This window comes from Dendronephthya gigantea, unplaced genomic scaffold, assembly GCF_004324835.1.
Source record: "Dendronephthya gigantea isolate DGI-Jeju-01 unplaced genomic scaffold, DenGig_1.0 000250F, whole genome shotgun sequence".
NCBI classification, from domain to species: Eukaryota; Metazoa; Cnidaria; class Anthozoa; order Malacalcyonacea; family Nephtheidae; genus Dendronephthya; species Dendronephthya gigantea.
In genome coordinates, this window is record NW_021163260.1 from 181335 (window position 1) to 189504 (window position 8170).

Here is an 8170-nt window from a genome sequence, read left to right on the forward strand (position 1 = left end):
TTTGATTTATTATACGTTTGAAATTATGTACATGAGAGTGCTATATGTAACATTCCAAGAACTGGATACAATAAGACCTGCAGGTATAATTACATAGTCGCGATCAAATTTAAAAGCTACACTTGACCAGCAAATGATTTGTCCTCTAAATTATCAAGAGACCGAGATAACGTTCAGCAATAAAAATGAATGATCAACATTCATAATTAAAATCGAGATTTTTAGCAACTAAATCATAAAGTTCGCATTTTAGATCCAAGTCAATAGCATCTATATCATCAATGTATTCCGGGTGCCTTAAGGCGAAAAAGTTCAGGTAACCCCTCAGGGTCTCAGTGTCCAGGTCTTTTAATACTGATAAATCATTCTCCGTTGGAGGGTCCAGAAGTTCCGGCAGAACCAAAGCGGCGTAGAACCAGGACATAAACAGCTCGTATTGAGCATAGGTAACAGGATGGTCGGCTTTAGCCTTAGAAGGTAATGGAGGTTCAACAAAGAAAGGATCGTTAAGTAAATCTAGGTCAGGAGGCAATGCAGGGGTACGTATAGCAGCGAGTGCAGCTGGACGAAGGTCACTTTCTTCCGGGGATAATAAGGTTGGATGACGGAAAGCAAAAGCTTTCTTAAAACGGGGCAGGTTTATCAAAGGAATCGATTCGGTCATATCTTCAATAGCTTTCTTGTCATCGGCAGTCACTTCTTCCAAAGCGACAAGTCTGACGCGAGCTTGTTCATAATCGATATACTCCACTGGAGCATCATCAGTCATGCTGGAATCATCACGGTCAGGTGGAGGCAAGTCTTTGACTTGCTCCTCAGGAGACTTGTCGTCCACGGGAGCATCATCAACATCAGGCAAAATTAGAGGCAAGTCAATGCCTTGCTCCTCAGGAGAAGTTCGCTGCTGTTTTGTCAACTGGTCATTTAATTCTGGACCCAAACGTTTCCCAGAATCCACATGACGTGGGGTTTCTTCAGAAACGTTCGAAAGGGTGGAATCGTCGGATGGCTTTGTCACTGTCACCTCTGTCGAGGGCAAATCTGGCGTAGGCAGAACCATTTCCATCGGTCCCGTAATTGGGTTTGGGAGAGTGGGACCTCTTTTGCGAGGGCAGTTTTTAGAAACATGCCCCGTCTGTTCACACCTAAAACACTGTTGAATCTGACCGCGATAGAAAACATTCACAGGATGATGATCGATGGTTATACGAGAGGGTATTGGCCTTTTCAAATCCATCTTAACGGTAAACACTGAGATACCGATACCGTTCACGTCGTATCTTCAGCACATTACCATAATCTGATAACCGAGATTTTATCGTATTCTCAGTCGTGCCAAACATGACACGAGTCAGCTTTACCCATTGAAGACTAGGAGCTTGAGAAAGCTTGATCGGGTGACCTCGAAACGTCAACCCCTGAGTTCCAAGCTCGACAGCAGCCTGAGCCGTACGACGGTGGATGAGCACTGATGCAGCACCTGACTGCATTACATTTTCAATCCAAGATGGAATACTCTCTGATTGATGACAAAAGTCATCAACCAACTCTTGTAACGTGATGGACTTGCCAGCGACCAGCGACAGATCAGCCAGAACACCAACAAGAGCCCGTTCAGCATGGGGAACAGAAACCATCCTGAAACACCGGTAGACCACCAGAAAGACACCAATGGACCACCAGCACACAACACCAACTTGATTTTGGACAGATTATCGAGAATTCTTTTCAATACACTTCTTTCACGAGTACGAAAACTAAATCACTTGATCTTATTTTAATTTATTAAACGTTTAGAAATTACAATAAGTGCAATTTGTACTATCTAAGCTCAGGAAATAATAAGATCGACAGGTATATGTACATAGTTTCTAATGAAAATTAACTAGCTAGACTTGGCCAGCAAGTCATTTGTCCGTCAATTCTCGCAGAACCAAACAAAATCCGGTACTAAAAATAATGATCAACACTAATAAGTTAAAGCGTTCCCATTTGCTATAAGAGCAAAGATAGAGTCCTTGAGCTCGAAATCAATGTCATCTATGTCATTGATGTATTCCGGATGAAGATATGAAAAAATTTAGGTAAGCTTTGCGAGTAAGAGGATCCAGATTATTTACAAGCTTCATGTCAGCTGCAGGAGGAGGTTCAAACAGGTCAGGCAACAGTTGTGCAGCATAAAACCAGGCAGAAAACAATTCGAATCGAGTATACGAGATGATGGGATCCGGCTGTGCATCTTCAGGTAGCGGAACTTGCGTTAACCAGTGCTCGGACAGGAATTCCAAATCCGGTGGAACATAAGGTGATTTAATCGCTTCCATAACGGAAGGAATGAGGTCTTTCTCTTTAGAGGTTAACAACGTGGGATGTCGGAAAGCAAATGCTTTTTTGAAACGTGGCAGATCTGACACTACCACAAGCTCAGCGATGTCTTCTACTTCTTTTCGATCTTCATCGGTAACCATGGAAAGGGCTTCGACACGTAAACGAGAATGTTCATAATCGAAATAATCAACAGGACCATCATCAGACATATCCTCCACGACAACGTCAGACTCACTCGACGGGAGGGGAGGTAAGTCAGAAGGGATTTTGGAGACGGAATTGTCATCAGGGGTGGTTTTTTGTTGTTTGACGGACTGAGTAGAAACATCTATATGTAGACGTTTCCCAGAGTCAGCATGTCGAGGGGTTTCTTTAGAAGCGGTCGATGACTGCGTTTGAACACCGTCTTTAGGGAGATCCGCAGCAGGCACGTCAGTAGAAACTGGTGGAATGTCACTGGAAACAGGTGGAGGCAAGACCACTTTCTGTGGCCCTACGATCGACATTGTTTCAATTGGTTGTTTCTTGCGAGGACAACTCTTAGAGATATGTCCCGTCTGCTCACAACGGAAGCATTGCTGGTTTTGACCACGGTAAAAAACATTAACTGGGTGGTGATTGATCGTAATACGGGAAGGAATCGGCTTTTTCAGGTCCATTTTAACAGTATAGACAGAGATGCCTATACCATTAACTAGTTCACGACGAACTTTCATCACGTCGCTGTACTCAGAAAGACGGGACTTTATCGAATTTTCGGTTGTACCATACATGACTCTGGTCAGCTTTACCCACTGGACGCTTGGGGCTGGCGACAACTTGATGGGATGGCCCCTAAAGGTCAAACCCTGGGCACGGAGTTCGACGACAGCTTGCGTAGTACGACAGTGAATCAGGACAGACCTGGCTCCTGTCTGCATTACATTTTCTATAAACTCTGGAGTACTCTCTGATTGATGACAAAAGTCATCAACAAGCTCTTGCAACGTGATCAATTTGCCAGGAACCAAAGACAACTCAGCTAAGAGCCCAACTAGGGCTCGATCAGCATACGGTATGGAGGCCATTCTCCAACGGAAAACAACACCCCACGAAAAGTTCTAAGGCCAGCCAACCACCAATGGAAAAAAGTTCTAAGGCCAGCCTTCGCCTGTCTTCGCCTGTGGGTCTATTCTTTTCAAATGTCGATATTCGACTCGATCACAGCCCGGGGAGGTGTTGGCGGCGGATCAAAGTTTCTGCGAGATTTCTTGTTGGGTCATCTCGTCATATAGAGCTTCGTTGTCGGAGTCAGTGATTGGGAAAGTCTCTTTCAGGGCGGTGGTGAGGGCATCTTGGTTGCAATCTTTGGCAGAGAACACATCTGTGAAGAAGGACTGGGCTTCATCCCGTGAGCCAGTGTAGGTCACATTGTTGGTGGATAGGATCTTTCGGGCTGCGCGTTTCTTCGAGTGGCGGTAGAGGCCTTGGATCTTACGGGCTTCGGTAGGGTTGAAGTTTGCGATTCGTCTGCCGTGAGGGGGCGACGTGGGTCTTGTGCTTGTGGAGGATTAGTTGCTCGTGCTGGCCGGTTGCGGGAGTTAATTTCGGAAGCTAGTGTGCGACATGAGTCAGCAAACAGGTCCGGTGAGGTCGGGGGTATTACATCATTAGTTGAGAGGTGGTTGGTACGAGGGACTTGGGGGGAAGGTTGTTGCGGAGGTGAGGGTTGTGATGGGGTGAAAAGGGTTGGTGATGGATTATTAGGGGACATAGGGTTGTCGGTTGATGGTATCGGGGAGTCGCTGAGGGGTTCAGGGATAGGGACCTGTTGGGTCTGGGAGGGGTTTGGGAAGAAAGGTCATCTGAGTCAACATCCTGTAGGGTAGCTCGTAAGCGATCGAGGTTGGTGTTGATATTCTGGAGGGTGTCGGAGGGAAGGTGGTTCGTGGTGGGGGTAGGAGGCGGTGAGGGCGAAGTGGGAGATGGCATTGAACTTTTCGAGGGCTTTCGCCGATAGTGTCGAATCAGTTGTCTCACTTCTCTCTCGGGATGGGGACATATTGTGGAGCGACGGTTAACTGGGATGGGGGGAGGGAATTCTGGTGAGGGAGGTCTTGGGGATGAGGTCGAGGATGTAGGAGTGGGTTCAGCACTTGTTGAGGAGATGTATTTCGAGGAGATTGTGGGGGAGCGTTGTTTTCCAATATCTGCCGGATGAGTTTCCTTGTTGATGCTGGGGTAGCCTTGGCCGGTTGATTTGGGTGGTCATGCGTGTTGATGATACTGGCTACGACTTTGGCTACTTCGGGAGTTTTAGCTGGCGGCGGTGTTTTGAGGGTTTGTTGGGGAACCGTCAGGCGTTGAGGAAGCATCGAAGTGTTTTCGAGAGTAGTGCGCCGATCCAGCACGGAAAGAATCGCGTTGGGTTTTGTGGCAAATAGGACAGGGAAGGCCGGTGATCGGAAACGGCACAACACACTCTAGTTTCGCCGTTCGCGGGCAAGCCATCTTGCTAGGAAGCTGGCGGCTAAGAGGAGAGCCCAACAACTCCTCAGGACCTTCAGTGGTTTTGGTTCAACTCGCAGAGTCTATGAACTGAGCAAGAGGTTCCCCAGAGTTGAAGATCCTCAAGCCCAGAACATATCCTCTTTGAGAGGAAGGCCATGAAGCCACTTACCAGCACGCGGATCTTCTTCTTGCTGCCAAAAACTTGCTTGAAACTTGCTTAGTATTGTTCTTCGGTCGACGATTAAGCTGATAAGAACAGATACTACACTTGATCTTATTTTGAGTTGAACGATGATGGGCTTACGACTCCGACGGTGCAATGGAGCCTGGACCCGTGCAATCGCCATACCCAAGGGGGCCACTACTTAGTGACGCAGATCGTCAGAGGGTATGAACCTCTCCCCTGTGCCATGAAACAACACGTGAGTGGTAGACTAATGATGGTGAATGACAGTAAACGATGATTAATTACACGACCAACGCGAGCAACCCTAGAAACACCAATGAAAAATTCATCCAAAAGGACGGTTACCTGTGCAACCCAGCTGGCCCAAAAGCCAGCTAAACCACAGGCCAAAATTGAAAGGACAATCCTATACAAATTACAAAACAAACAAAATAAACAATATTACAACAAAGAAGACAAGTTACTAGTCTCAACCAACAAAAGGCAGAAGAGACTCGCAATTACATAACAATACATCTTCAAGGACAACGGCAGTACTTTCCCATAAGGCGAACCCCGTGCTCTCGAAGAAACAAAAAACACACTAAAGGCAAAATTTACACAATAAAATCCCGAGAGAAACGAATCCAATTCGCATCAGTGATTGAACCAACTATCCCATCTGCCAACCAGTCATGCTGAAAACAACCAGAAGGAACATGCCGCTTTTGTAGGCGAACCAAGAAACGAAAGGTAGATTTTGCTAATCTAAGGGTGTTTTGAGCATCGGGAGGAACTCGCTCAAACCGATGCTTGTTTCTGGCTAACCATAGATGATGACGAAGGATACCCAAAAGGGCATTAAAAACGATTGGCAACCTTGAAGTCGAAGGGAGACCAAAGTAAATGATATCGTTCGTGAGAGTTAATCCAGGATCAGCTTTATGTAACTGAGAAGAGAACCAATTCCAAATTTCCCAAGCAAAAGGGCATAAGATAAATATATGTACGGTTGATTCCGCTTGACCACAGTGGCACAAGGGATCCATGTTCATTCCAAAACAGATCAAACGATCCGCAAGAGGAAGAATTCCATGAAAAGACAACCATGATGTATCTTGGACTGAACGCGTAAACCTCCACAAGCGACGGCTTGCCCAGACATGACTCCACTCTACATTAAAGCCAAGGTCAGAAAACTTGGCATTTGCTCTATGGTCACGTCGAGTGGAGACCAATAATAAACAGTAAGCAATTTGAGCAGTCAATTGGTCAATGGGAAGTGGATCTAGTGGAGGACGGGGAATAGACCAACCTTGGTCCATTCTTTCTCCTTTTAGAGAAATCCAAGCACGAACCACCGATGCATAAAACGAAGGTAGGCGCTTAACTCGATAAGCAGGGATTGATGCCCTTGCAAGAAGGGAATGTGCATCACAGTCAAAAACTGCAGACACATGAAAATTGAAAAAGGCTACCCACGGAACTGTATATTCTTCCATTAGAAAGCGACGAAGCCAAATGACTCGTAAGGATAAAAGTTTCTGAGCAACGTCGACAACAGCTAATCCTCCAAGCGACAAAGGCTGGACCAAAGAAGACCGAGCTAGCCACTCTCGTTTTTTTCCCCATATAAAGGAGAAGAGAATTTTGTTGATTTGTGCTATAACCGTTTTAGGAATATCAAAAATGGTTGCCTGATACCAGAAGATCGATAAGCACAGGGTATTAGCAATAAAAGCTCGACCACGGAAGGACAACTGTCGTTGCTTCCACAAAGTCAACTTCTCCTCAAAACGTTTTATCAACTCAGACCAATCAACTTGGTTATTATTACTCAGACGACAACCCAGTACCGTGATAAAAGAATTCGTCCATTTTAAGGAAACCGGCAAATCTATTCGATTCTGCCAAGTGCCGAATAGCAAACCATAACTTTTACTAACGTTGAGCCTTGCACCTGATGCTTGTTCATATTGATTAAATAAAGAAAAAACAGCCAGTAATGCTTTGTCCGAACGAACAAGTATACTGGTGTCATCAGCATATTGGAAAATCTTTACTTGTTGTCCATCAGGAAGGACAAAACCATCAATATCTGACGCTTTCCGGACTGCACAAGAGATTGTCTCTGCAACCAAAATGTACAATAAAGGCGATAAAGGGCAACCTTGACGAACTCCACGCGACACACGAAAAGCATCACTAACATGACCATTTACCAAAACTTGCGAAAAGATGTTTGCATATAAAAGAGCCACCCAAGCTCGAAAGGATCGACCAAAATTCATTTTCTCTAGCACTTGTTGAAGAAAATGCCAATCTACACGATCAAAAGCTTTTTCCTGATCTAAGGAGATTAAAGCACCTCCTATGTTATTATCATTAGAATGATTGATGATGTCTTGAAGCAAACGAACTCCCTCACTTGAGAACCGTCCAGGAACACCACCACATTGGACAGGAGACACAACTTTGCTAATGACCAGCTTTAAACGATTCGTAAGTACTTTTGACAAGATCTTATAGTCCGTACAAAGTAAGGAGATCGGCCTCCAATTTTTTGGGTCCATTCTATCATTCTTTTTATAAAGCAGAGTAATCAAGCCAGTGCGTTGCGAAAATGAAAATGATAATGATCCAGACAGTCATTAAAAACATCGACTAAGTCATTACCCAAAAGATTCCAAAAGCATTTGTAAAACTCGTAAGATAAACCATCTATCCCTGGGGATTTGTTAGATTGAAAACTTTTCAAGGCTACCGAACACTCTTCGAAGGATACATTACCATAACATAGAGCAGAATCTAGATCACTCAGAGAAAATTTAAGAGCATTAATAAAACGATCTTGTGCTGTTGAAGATAACACATCAGCAGTGAAAAGTTGAACATAAAACAAACACCAAACTCTAAGAATAGCCGATATGGACCTAACAATTAAACCATTGACATCTTTAATCCCCGTACATAATTTTCGCACCGCTCGCGATTTCTCTAATCTCAAAAAGAATGATGTAGATTGTTCTCCTTCTTCCGCCCATTGTTTCTTTGCCCTCGTTCTTGCTCCATCCGCCGCATGGATATGCTCCAATCGAATGTTCGATTTTGTCTCAGCAATTAAGGACTCAACATCATCACCATTACGGCGACGACGATCCAAATGTAATAAAGTACGTTCTAAGG